We start from the raw sequence: 14,000 nt of genomic DNA, 5'->3' as shown, positions 1-14,000 counted from the left end.
GTCCACAGGATGAAGGAATAGAGTATGGATTAGAGTGGACTTACTGATATTCTATTCATGAATTGTTGTGATTAGTAATCGAAGAAAATGTGGTATTGGTGTGGAGAAAGTGGCCATGGTGGCTGCTGGGGGTAGGGAGTGGGAGGAAGAGATGTGATGTGGGGGCATTTTTGGGACTTGGGGTTGTCCTGGGTGGTGCTGTGGGGACAGTTGCCAGACATTGTATGTCCTCCCATGGCCCACTGGGTGGACTGTGGGAGAGTGTGGGCTATGGTGTGGACCATTGACCATGAGGTGCAGCGGTGCTCAGAGATGTATTCACCAAGTGCAATGAATGTCTCATGATGATGGAGGAGGTTGTTGTTATGGGGGGAGAAGTGGCGTGAGGGGGGTATTGGGTATATGGGGACCTCATATTTTTTGAATGTAATATTAAAAAATAAATAAAGACAAAAAAAAAAAAGAATAACAAGTATGGTGTGGGGAGAAAAAAAAAAAAGAAAGCAGTTAACAGTAAGCTCTCCTGGCCAGGGCACCTGTGCCAGCCAGGCCGGCATCTCTGCTCTATTCATGCTCCCACCCCGCTAGCCTGGGAGCACCCAGGAGGGGCTGGAGAGCAGGCCCGCCTACAGGTGAGGCTGGGTGGAGTACAGGCCTTTCTATCCATGCCATCCCATGTTGCCAGGGCTGCTGTAGCAGACCCCAGAAAGGGGTTGGCTTCACAACAGGCATTTACTGACTCGCTGCTCTGGTGCCTAGAAGTCCAAAGTCAAGTCAAGGTCATCCAGGCTGCGCCTTCTCCCAAGGCCTGTGGCCTCTGAATCGCAGGGCTCCTTGACCCAGGGCACTGTCCTCAGTCTCCCCAACCTCAGGCCTTTTAGACGGCCTCCAGGAATAGGGGAGGAGGTCCCGCCTGCCGGAGTGGGGCCACAGCGCAGGAATGAGGGTTCAGGTTTAGAATATGTCATTGTCGGGGTGCATACTTCCACCCAGCCCAAACAGGAGCTGGAGTGAGGAGCTTGGCTTGCCCTCTCAGCTCCCTCCTTTTGGGCTGCTGCACTGTCTCCTTTTGTGTAAATAATAGAAACACCCCCGTGGACGGCTGTTAGGAGGCATGGCAGGTGCTGTGTGGGTGAGCTGGGGAACCTGGAAGAGCTGGCCCCATAGCATGCCGCCCTGCTGGCTGCAGGAGCTGTCATTGGCTGGGCTCTGGGTCCTCCTCCCAGACCCCCCATGCCCAGGGGTCCCTAGCCCTAGCCCTAACCCTAACCCTACCCTAACCCTAACCCTAACCCTAACCCTAACAAGTAAACAAAACTGGAATAACTTTAAGAGTCTATGTATCTGAGCCAAAACAGGTTCTAAAGAGAGTTCTCCAGGCAAAAAGTAATTATCTCAGACAGAACCACAGAAATGCAGGAAGGTCAAGAGAATAACAGAAAAGGCAAATGAATATATGTGCAAATATTTATAAATTATATTAATTGTATAAAACAATAATAATGTACACTATGGGGTTTAAATATACATATACTTAAAATTTAAGAAAACAGTAATATAAAAAAGTGGGAGGGTAATAAATAGATGTAGTATATTCTAAGGCATTTACAGGGAAATACTATATTTGAATATAGCAAGTTGAGGATGCATGTTGTTGCTTAACCAGGATTCTTCAACTAAACCACAGAGCACAAAATTAATTTGAATGACTATTTTTTCAATTCTCCCATGAATGATACATAACTAAGTCTAGAATCATAGGAGAAAAGTTCATCCATTCCACAAAATAGAAATCTGAAGGCATCAGGGCTTAATTCTCTCCTAAAATTCTGGTAATTCTGGTAAATAAAGATTACCACAGGTAAATGATAAAAGAATAATACAATTATATGTAAGTGACACATTGATGGAGGGGAAAATGGAATGATAAATATAGAACTTAAGCCATCAATCATTAAACATGGAAAGAGTTACTTCAATGGGTCAATCCACCACAGTGATGGACCAATTTTAAATAACTCTAAATAATATAAAGATACTATATCTATAATATTCTTAAACAACTTAAAAAGAGAAATATAATCATATTGGGAGACTTTAAAACCTCCTTGTCAGTAGCTGATAGAATAAGCAATTAAAATATCAGTAAAACCCTGGTTTATTGGACTTACCCCATTCAGCTAACATGGAGTTGAAGAATGTCAACCACCACACCATAGAGTCTAGAGTGCCTACAACTGAAAGCAGGAGGATTGCATCCAGTATCCATGTGGAATCTAAGCCCCCTCTTGACATAGATATGGAATGGACACAACCAATCCAAGGTACACAGGAAGGAGGAATACAGTAAGGGTTAGAGTGGACTTACTGATATTCTACTCATGAACTATTGTGGTTAGTAATCGAGAAAATGTGGCATTGGTGTGGAAAAAATGGCCATGGTGGCTGTTGGGTGTGGGGAATGGGAGGAGGAAATCAGATGTGGAGGCATTTTTGGGACTTGGTGTTGTCCTGGGTAGTGCTGCAGGGACAATTACCGGATATTGTAGATCCTCCCATGGCCCACTGGATGGAATGTGGGAGAGTATGGGCTATGATGTGGACCATTGACCATGAGGTGCAGCGATGCCCAGAGATGTACTCACCAAATGCAATGGATGTGTCATGATGATGGGGGAGAGTGTTGCTGTGGGGGGAGTGGTGGGGTTTGGGCAGTGGGGGTGAATGGGGACCTCATATTTTTTGAATGTAATATTTTAAAAAAATGAATAATAAAAAAAATCAGTAAAAATCCAACTTCCAGACAACGTGGCTAACAAACTTGTGCCTCCAGTGGAGGCACATGACATATTTAGAGCACTGAATCCAATGACAGAATATATTATTTACAAGTACACAATACAGTTGGCATATTCTGAGTCATAAAACAAGCTTCAACAAATTTCATAGGTTTAAAATCACATGGAGTTTCTTCTCTGACAACAGAGGAATTAAGCTAGAAATCAATAAAAAAGATAACTAGAGAAGATCACCTTTGTGAAATTAAGCTTACACACTTCCAAATAACTTGTAGGATAATAAAAGAAATCGCAACAGAAATTTAAAAATATTTGAAATCACATAACAATGAAGTTATATAAAAATCAGCTGTTGTACTTAAGGCAGTTTTAGAGGAAAATTATTTAGAGTTTTAATGCATGCATGAGAAAAAAAGGTTAGAAATCTATAGACCAAGCTTCTATCTCTTGGAGGGAAAATGAATCCTGACCCCTACCTCACATCAATGACAAAAATCAAGTCCAGATGAATTGTTGATCTAAGTGTAAAAGATAAAATAATGTGTGGCAGTTTGATGGTTATGAATTCTAAAAATAGATATTGGATTAGGTTTGTACTGGTCTGTCCCTCTGGGCATATTAGATTATATTGGATTCAGACGTTTCACCTTTACTTGATTAAATAATGATTAAGGCTCTTGATTGGGCCGTGTCAGTAGGATGTTGCATCCTTGCACCCTTGGTGGGTGAAGACTCACAGAGAAACCACACCACAGAGAAGGGAGGTTGGAGTTTTAATCTTGGAGCCCAGGAAGTAAACACAAAGAAGAAGAACACAGAGGAATAGATAAACACACAGCAGAAGCCCCAGGGCGAGAGACAGTGTCATTTGCCTGATAGTCTACAGCTGGCCTTGTGGAGCAAGCAAAGCAGCTGAGCCTGGAGAGAAATGAGCCCCAGAAAGAGAGGAACCCAGGAAGCCTGAACCCTTGGCAGATGTTGGCAGCCGTCTTGTTCCAATACATGGCAACAGACTTTGGTAACGGAAGTAACTTATGCTTTATGGCCTGGAAACTGTAAGTTTCTACCCCAAATACCCTTTATAAGAGCCAACAGATTTCTGATATTTTGCATCAGCAACCCTTTGGCTGACAAATTCAATAAGCTTTAAAAGAAAATATAGAATATCTTTATGATCTTGGAATCATAAACAGGACACAAAAAGTACTAACCGTAAAAGAAAAATTGTCAAATTGGACTGCATAAAAATTATGAATTTTGGTGTATCAAGAGACTATTAAGAGGACAACCAGCAAGATGGCAGTGGAGAAAGGAGCTCCTAGAGCCAGGTCCTGCTACAGGGCAGTTAGTAAACACCCAGAGCTCTCTGGAGCTAGCTGAAGCACCTGCTTGGGGGCTCCAGGAGACCAGAAGCACATCCTGCCACATCCTTGAAAGAGTGGAAGGAGGAGACTGGCCATCTGTGGAGAAAATTCGTAAGTAGAGTACTCCATGCCATGGGGGTCGGTGCCCATCCTCCACTGGAGGCACAAGCCGCCTCAGGAGCTATTCTGTGGCTGGAATTCAAAGTTCCACTTCCCAAATATGGGGAAGAGATGGTTGGGCACCAACTTCATCTACTGATGAGAAAATTTCAGTGGGCTAAAGTATGATCCTAAGAAAAGTTAAAGTTTGAACCTGTTCAAGTCAGAAAGAGGCTGGCAGCTGTCATCTTAACTCTGCACCTGGCAGGAAGGGAAGCAGGGCAGACTGAAAATCACAGTGCAGGTGGGGACTGGCTTCTTTCCATCCAGGTTAGATTGCAGCTCTAGCCTAGGCCCCAGACCCACCTCCAGCAGGGAGGAAGCTGGGGAACCTGCCCAGCCTCTCCAGGAAATTACTGGCCAAGTCACAGAAGCCAGTGATCATTCTACTTTGGCAGTGCAAGGCACCCCAGGAGCTGTTCTGTGGCTGGAATTGGAAGCTCCATTTCCAAAAAAACAGGGGAGGAAGAGATGGCTGGTCACTGACTTCAGCTACTGATTAGTAAATTCGGCTGGCTATAATAAAACCCTAAGAACGGCTAAAATATGAACCTCCCCAGGTCAGAGAGAGGCTGGTGGCCACCATTTTGACTCCACCCCTAGTATAAGGGAAAGCCGGGCTGACTGAAAACCAAAGTGATGGTAGGGACTGGTTTCTTTCACCCAGATCAGACTGCAGCCCTAGCCTAGGCTTCAGCCCCACCTCTGGCAGGCAGGAAGCTGGCAGGCCCTGCACCACCCTATCCAGATAACTGCAGATACATTTGGCTGGCACAGATTAAATCAGAAATCTACTGGGACAACTGCAGTCATCTTGGGCCCATACTGCATAGACTGCTGCCCACACCTGCACCTCCATCCCCGCCCCAGGCAGAGGAGAAAGGAGGATGAAGCTTCAACAGTCTCTCTCAGCAACTATAGTCTAGGCCTGCATGACTTGGATTATTCCACAGAGCTGTGACTCTGCCCCTACCCCTGGCAAAGGAAAAAGTTGGAAAGCTTCATCAGTCTCTGGGGCAATGAGGGCAGCTTGAGCCTCCAGTTTATAGCACTAACTACATCCTTGGCTCTGACTGCACAACCAGCAAGGGAGAAAGGGCAGGAAGCCTTAAACTTAAAAGAAAAATTGCACCCAAAATAAATACTCTATAAGCCAGATGCCAAGATATCAACAAAAAATTACAACCCCCACCAAGAAACAGGAAGCTATGACCCAGTTAAAGGAACAAGATAAGCCTCCAGATAACATAAAGGAGTTGAGACAACTAATCATAGATACTCAAACAAATCTCCTTAAGAAATTCAATGAGATGCCTAAAAAGGATATATATATATATATATTTTTTAAATATTACATTCAAAAAATATGAGGTCCCATTCAACCTCACCACCCCCACCCCCACTCCCCCCACAGCAACACTCTCTCCCATCATCATGACACATCCATTGCACCTGGTAAGTACATCTCTGAGCATCGCTGCACCCCATAGTCAATGGTCCATATCATAGCCCAGTCTCCCACGTTCCATCCAGTGGGCCCTGGGGGGATCTACAATGTCCCGTAGTTTTCCGTGAAGCACCACCCTAAAAAGGATATTAAGACGACACTGGATGAGCACAAAGAACTTGAAAGCATACACAGAAAATTAGCAGATAATATGGGAATGAAAGGTGCAATAAATGAAATTTAAAAAACATTGGAATCATATAATAGCAGATTTGAGAAGGCAGAAGAAAAGATTGGTGAGCTTGAAGAAATGGCCTCTGAAAGTGAACATACAAAAGAACAGATGAAGAAAGGAATGGAAAAAACTGAACAAGGTCTCGGGGAACTAAATGACAGACTAAACATACGTGTCATGGGTGTCCCAGAAGAAGAGAAGGGAAAAGGGGAAAAAGGAATATTTGAAGAAATAATGGTAGAAAATTTCCCAACCCTATTGAAGGACATAGATATCCATGCCCAAGAAGCACAATGTACTCCCATCCAAAAAAATAAGCATAGACCAATTCCGAGCACATACTCATCAGAATGTCAAGTGCCAAAAACAAAGAGAGAATACTGAGAACAGCAAGGGAAAAGCAATGCATAACATATAAGGGATACCCAATAAGATTAAGTGCTGATTTCTCACCTGAAACCATGAAGGCAAGAAGACAGTGGTGCGATATATTTAAGATAATACAAGAGAAAAATTTCCAGCCAAGATTCTTATATCTGGCAAGATTATGTTCCAGAAATGAAGGTGAGTTTAGAATATTCACAGGTAAACAGAAACTGAGAGAATTTCTAAGCAGCAAGAGCAGGTTTTCAGGAAATTTTAAAGAGTGTGCTAGAGCCTGAAAAGACAGGACAGAGAGGCCTGGAAGAGAGTCTAGAAATGAAGATTATATCAATGAAAGTAACTAAAAGTGTCAAAAGAGTGGTGAAAATAAAATGACAGATAAAACACAAATAGTCAGGAATAAACTTAACCAATGAAGTAAAGCACTTGTATTCTGAAAACTACAACTCAGTGTTAATTCAAAAAAAGGCCTAAATAACTGGAAAAGCATTCCATGCTCACAGATTGGAAGACTAAATATCATTAAGATGTCAGTCCTACTGAAATTGATATACAGATTCAATGCAATCCCAATAAAAATTGCATCAGCATTTTTAGTTGAAACCATGATTATCAAATTTATTTGGAAGGATAAGGGGTCCTGCATAGCCAGAAACATCTTAAAAAGGAAAAGCAAACTCTCCTCTCTAGACTTTAAATCATATTACCTAGCTATAGTGGTAAAAACAGCATGGTACTGGCATAAAGACAGACACATAGACCAATGGAGCCAAATTGATGGTTCAGAAACAGACCCTCACATGTTTGGTCAAGTGATTTTTGACTAGCCTGTTAAACCCACAAGCTCAGGCAGAACAGTTCACTCAACAAGTGGTACTGAAAGAACTGGACACCCATACTCAAAAGGAAAGAGGACCCTTTCTCATGTCTTATCCAAAAATTAACTCAAAATGGATCAAAAACTTAAAAATAAAAGAACCATAAAGCTTCTAGAAGAAATTTCAGGAAAATATCTTCAAGACCTGGTGGTAGATGATGGATTCTTAAAGGAGATAAGAGAACTGAGATGGACTACTGATGTTTAATGTATGTGATTTTAATTAGCGCTACTGTAAAAGTGTGGAAATGTATAGAGTGGATGGTAACACATAGTAACAGCTAGTTTATAAATGGGGATATGGCTGAAAAATGGTAGTCCAGGTATGTAAATGCCAATTGGCAGAATGCTAGAGAATAATCTAGGAACTGAATAGCACAGTAAACTAAGGGGTGGATAAGAATTGTGGTTGATGGTACAGATGCAAGAGTGTCCTTTGTGAACTAGAGCAAATGTACATCATTTATTGCAGGGTGGTGGGGATGTGCAGAAGCATGGGAAAAATACAACTGGAGTGACCTATGGATTGTGGTTAGCAGTAATAATATTCTTGCATCTATGCCAAAGATGTACTGTGTTGATAATGGGGCAGTATGGAAAATGTGTGCCAAATGTACATTATGAACATGGTAACAGTCAGATGATGATATCTGTAACAAATATTTCACCATAGTGTGGTGTGGTGATAGAGGGGTGTTGTTTAAGAATTCTGCACATGTGCATGATTGTTTCATAAGTTTATACTTCTATCATAAAAATATATTTTAAAATAGTAATAGGATGGGTAGGGGTAGAAATACACCAAATGCAAGATAAGGACAATAAGTAGTAGTGCGATTTTGACAGTATTCTTTCATAATTTGTAACAAACGTCTCACAACAATGCAAGGTGTCAGTAGAGGGTTGATATATGGGACCCTTGTATGATGTGATGCATGTTTGCTCTGTTAAGTTCACAACTTTTACTATACACTTGTTTATGTATGTTCATATATAAGTGATATAAAGATAATAAAAATAGGGTGGGTTGGGGGAAAAATACTTTGGTTAGTAATAATATTTTGACAATGCTCTTCAATCAGTTAAAAATGTTTACAATTCAAGATATTGGTGGTAGGGTGAGGTACCATAGTCCTGTATGACATATGTTTGTTTTGTAAGTTCACAACTATTACTATACACTTATTGTTTATGTATGAGTGATATACTTAAATAAATTTTTCAAAAAGACTATTAAGAAAGTTAAAGGCAAGAAGGTGCTCACAAAATGAATAACCGATAAAGGATTCCTAGTCAGAATTCCTAGAAAACCAATTAGAAACAGACGGCCCTAACAGTAAAACAGGCAAAAGAGCAACAAGCACTTCACAGATAGGATAGCTACATGATTTGGGAAAATGTGAGCCAGCATTAGTCATCAAGGAAATGCCTATCAAATCCTCACACCCACCAGAACAAGTAAAATGAAAAACACAAGACAACACCAGGTGTTGACAAGATATGGAGTATCAAGATATGTGGTGGTCTGGAGATGTACCCCAGAAAAAGCACAGTTCTTAAACTTAATCCACTTCTGTGGGCGTGGACCCATTGTAAGTAGGACCTTTTGTTGAGGGCACTTCAGTGAAGGTGTGGGCCACTGCAGGATGGGCCTTAATCCTATTACTTGGTAAGCAGAGAGAAATTCAGAGAAAGAGAAAAAGCCACAGAGGGAGCAGCCAGAAGTGGGATGTTAGTGGAACCCAGAAGAGGAGGGAGGGGCCAGGAGAGGCTACCATGGGCCAGCCAAGAACCAAGGGTCACCCGCAGCCAGTCCCACACAGACTCGGAAGAAAGCATCGCCTTATGGAGCCCTGATCTGAACCTTTTTCGTAACCTCAAAACTGAGCCATTAAATTTCCATTTTTTAAGCCAACCCATTTTAAGTATTTGTTTAAGCAGCCAAGGAAACTAAAACAATAGGAAGGCAAATTTGACTTTGCAAAACTCTGGCAGTATCTACTAAAGCTGAACTCCTAGGTATAAACACAATGCAAAAATGTGTATGTAAGTATACCAAAAAGTATGTACAGACATGTTCATATTTGCACTAATAATACTGGAAACGACCCAAACATCCATGGGCAATGAAATGAGAAACATAAATGCAGCACATTCACTCAGTAGTACACACTATACAACAATAAGAATGTAAATCAGACTACTTGCAAAATCATGGATGCATCTCACAAGCAATGTTGAATTAAAGAAGGCAGACACCAAAGAACACACCGTGTGCCAATCCATTCAGAAAAAGTTCAGAAACCATCGACTGTGATCTGTCGTGATGGAAAGGGCAGTGCCCTTGGGGGCGAGGACTCTGGAAGGCAGCGTCAGGCTTCTGGAGCAGGAGTCTCTTGGTCTTGTTGCTGGTTACATGTGTGTCCACTATAGTCATGACTTCAGCAGTTTTTGGTGTATATTTTGCATTTCAATAAAAAGTTCACTAAAATCAAAACAAAAACAGTGTAGATATATATGTATTAGATAAGAAAAGGTTACAAAGCACTGTATGTGGAATGACCCCATGCTTTTTTTTATAAACAGAAATAGGATATACACTAACATTCGTTTATTTAAGAATATTTATTGGGCACCTGTTATGGGCTGGTAGACAATCTATGCAGAACTACCCCATGTGGATGACCATCGCATGCACTCCCTTCTCCAGCTCTCCTGCCAAGTCAAGCCCACACACCCCAGGACCGCTTTATGCAATCTCATGTTCCATGTTGGGGAGATGAACGACTCTCACAGGAGCAGACAGCAGTGGATGTGTGTGTCCTAGGGACTCAGGGTGGAACTTCTCTGGCTCGGGAACACCACGCCACTGGCGTGCTTATGGTGGGTGCCGTGCACAGCACTGGGGGAACACCTGGAAAGCACAGGCTATTTCTACGAGAAAAGACACTAGCCTGTGGGAATGCTGGGCGGCAAGGAGCCTGAGCCGTGAGCTTGCGGGTAATATCGGGCTGCGGTGGAGGTGCTCAGACTTGGAAGTGCAAACATCAGCTCCAAGGTGAGTCTTCCCTGGCGTGCCATCCCCTCCAAATATGCAGCTGACTCTCAAACACACCACGAAACGTCATCTCCAGATTAGAAAGATTTTTTCTCCAACCTGAAAAAGGCAGAAGTAAACAAATCTAATAATTTCAACTTGACTAACATTCAGTATTTTATAATAAGTTAATATTGGACAAGAGAATGGTATTCTGGTCCAGAATATTTTTTAAAAGACATTTAAACTTTTAACATTAAGCAAAGCACAATACAGGCTTTAAAAATTAAAGGAAAAATATTTGATTCTTTTTTCTTCCTCTCGTCTGAAGAAGAGAATTTCACTGTTCACTAGTCTCTGAGAAATGAAACCAGAGAAGTCTCCTGCAGCATCATAGAAACTGAAAAGGCACCCAGTCACCCCACTGTCACCCTACTGTCACTCCCCACCACCGTATGTGAAGCCACGTGTTCAATGACCCACTGCCCCAGAGCTGAAGAATGTATTTCCTGTCACATATCAAGACAAACTACATGTGTAATGACACGAGTATCATGTAATGGATGAGCACAGGCTGAGCTCCTCCCTCATGCCACCTCTGGGTGCTCCTGGAGAGGGCTCGTCTACACTGGCTCTGGGCTTCCTGCTCTCCTGGAGAGGGCTCGTCTACACTGGGGCTGAGCCTCTGCTCCCGCTCACTGGCTGTGTCTCCTTAAGGAAATACTTTCTGGCCTGAACCTCCGTTTGCTGTTCTGAACAGTGGATGCCCCCCTTCCTGCTGAGAGGGCTAAATACAAAGGCGGCAGGTCCAGCTGGGGGGGGTCCTGCCCCAGGTCTGGCCCACCTCCTGGGGAGCAGCATCCATTGCACATGATGGAAACCAACAGCCGAGGCTGGCGTCTCTTACTCTTTGAGATGTGGGGTCTTGTCTGGACGTGACGGCCCAGCTCAGTGTGACCGACATGTGTCTTCTCCACATGGGATTTCTCTGCAGCACGACCGAGCCTGTGACCACGTCCCCCGTGTGGACCGTAACGGGGTCGTCCATCATAAACAGAGTCTGCTTCCAGTGCGTCGTGCTGCAAGACATGGGGGTTGGGGTCAGAAGACAGCCTGCCTCTGTCCAGAGGGTCTGCAGTCTCCTCCCTGGTGCCCCAGCCACTGTCCACTGACCACCACGTTTGAGGGGAATGAAAAGGCGGAGATGAGAAACCAGTGTGAATGAAGGACCATTTCCACAGGAGCTCCTGGGTTTAGAATCTTAAACACGCTGCACCCAAGCCAGCCTGCACACAAGGAAGCTAATCTCTGGCAGTCAGATGAAGACATACTCTTTCCTTTAAAAAGAATTTGGGGGAGCAGAGGTGGCTCAAGCAGTTGGTGCCTGCCTCCCACATGGGAGGTCCCAGGTTCGGTTCCCAGTGCCTCCTAAAGAAGATGAGCAGACACAAGTGACCAATGAGCAGGAAGCAGATGTAAACCAAGTGGGTGGGCACCCAGATGGCAGGTCCCGGGTTCAGTTCCTGGTGCCTCCTAAAGAAGAGCAGACAATACGCAGACAGGTGAGGGAGCCATTTTGGGGGTGGAGTGGGGGAAGTTAGTAAAGAAATTTTGTCCCTTGAAACATTTGCCTTCCAAAGAGTCTAGCAAACTCTAAAATTCTGTTTTTGTGCTTGACAATCAGGAATTACAGCAGAGTTTAGGAGAGTTGGAGCGAAGATGAAACATGCACCTGCGCAGCCCCAAGCATGACAGCTAATGCCACATGTCAGCGTGGTGGGTTATGGTGTCCAGCTGCTGGGGCCAGCAAGCTCTGGCCTGATGGTTACTGTGAGGGTATTTCATAGACGGATTTACACACCTGCATCTACAGTCAACAAAGGAGACTGCTGTCAGCGCTGAGGGGAGTCTCCTCATCCAATCAGGTGGAGGCCTTAAGCTAGAACTGAGGGTTTCAGAAGTCAGAGAGAAGAGTTTCTATCTGTAATTAAGCTAGCCAGTTTCTTCTGGGGAGTTCAACTTCACCTTCCTCTGAATTTCCAACAATGCAGCTAAATCTCAATTTATTAGAAACCCTAACACACCACACGTGCTCATCAAAAGGAGCCAAGGGGCACCCACGGGGGAAGCGGAAACCTCGCAGCCCACAGAGCCCGACTGCACCTGGGGCCTGGGCAGCCCAGCAAGCCCCCTGCACCTGCCCAGCGACCCACCATCACCCAGGCACCTACTTCTTCATTACAGGGATTTCCCTGGCCTGGAGAAATCCCTAAGCTCACACCTTTTGCCACACTTCCTGGCATGTTAACAGTGAAGGCAAACGTGTATCACGTTACACTCATCAGAGCTGTGCTTGCACAGCAGCCCAGACACAGACCACACTTACAGGTGGAATGGCCCGGTACTCAACACCAGCTGCGGCTTGTCTTCTTCCAGATTCTGGAATCTTACACTAAACCAGGCAGTAAATCCATGCAGAGTACCAGCTTTTTGATATCGAAGCACAATTCGCCTTTCATTGTCTGTGTTCAAATAAACGAATAAGAAAATAAACACCCATCTCATAAGCATGTGAAATGCCCAAGTCTAGTAAGTGTCCACTTGGTAAGATGCTTCTTCTGTATCAGTGTGTCCCTCGCTCACTGAACATTATACAAAACATACCACATCCTACTCTGAACTAAATAGCTGTGCTATTTCAGTAATTATGAAACACTGCAACATGCTAGTTAGCTGAGCACATGGAAATCCTACAAAATTTCCTCCTAAGGCAAGTACACAGGGGCAGGAGTGGGTGGGAAATGGGATTCCTCTGGAGTGACTGACGAGTTTAGGTAAGGGCTGGTGGTGATGGTCACACAACATTGTGAATGTAATTAACACCACTGAACCGTATACTTGAAAATGGTAAATAATTGTTAGGCTGTTTATACGCTACAACAGAAAAACCCACAGAAATGTACAACACAAAGCGTGTACCCTAATGTGAACCATGAACTGTCGTTAGTACAATAGTAATGTTGTTTCATCAGTTTTAACAAAGGTGCCACACTAAGGCAAATGTTAATGGTGGGGAAAACTGTAGAGGTCTGTAGGAACTCTGGACTCTGCAAAATTTTTCTGTAAACCTACAACTGCTCTAATAAAAAAAATCAAACCTTACATTGTAAATTCAAACACTGCAGATAATCAGAGAAGTTTTCAAGCATTTTAGGCCTTGTTTGCCTAACTCGATGTCTCCAAATATGTACAGAATACTTTCTATGCTCGGTACTTTGCATTAGGTAGAAAACAAGAGCTCCAGACTGGACCTCCACGAATCCAAAATTAACTGAAACCTAAAAAGTTCAGCTCACAGAAGAGAGCAGGAGTGGACTGGCTGCGTTAACCAGCTGTTCCTGGATCTGAGTAAACACCTCTGTCAGGGACGGACACTGCCCCCTGCCCCCCCAGTGCCCAGGTAAAGGGGGCTTCCTCTTGGACTCACAGCAGCGCCACCTTGTGGAAAAGGAAAGTAACTGAAAGAATTTTTAGAAAGAATTTGGTAGTACCTGTTTAGGATGCTCGGAGGGGATGGTCTGATGTGGGACGGGCTCCTGGGGAATGTCTGAATGCTCATTTTGCCAGACTGGGTTGTACCATTGGGTAGAGACCCAAGTAGTGAGAGTGGGGGTGGACCCACATCCTGGGGAGGACTAA

At 43.7% G+C, this 14,000-nt stretch overlaps 1 pseudogene; it reads right to left on the bottom strand.

Annotated features, from left to right (window-relative positions):
- Positions 1-1,453: 1,453 nt before the first annotated feature.
- Positions 1,454-14,000, bottom strand: part of LOC131278841 (protein arginine N-methyltransferase 2-like) — an 85,708-nt pseudogene continuing 73,161 nt past the window's right edge.

Source organism: Dasypus novemcinctus, chromosome 6 (genome assembly GCF_030445035.2).
Source record: "Dasypus novemcinctus isolate mDasNov1 chromosome 6, mDasNov1.1.hap2, whole genome shotgun sequence".
Classification (NCBI taxonomy): domain Eukaryota; kingdom Metazoa; phylum Chordata; class Mammalia; order Cingulata; family Dasypodidae; genus Dasypus; species Dasypus novemcinctus.
The sequence above is the reverse complement of the archived record's forward strand: the minus strand, read 5'-3'. Positions and strand labels throughout refer to the sequence as shown.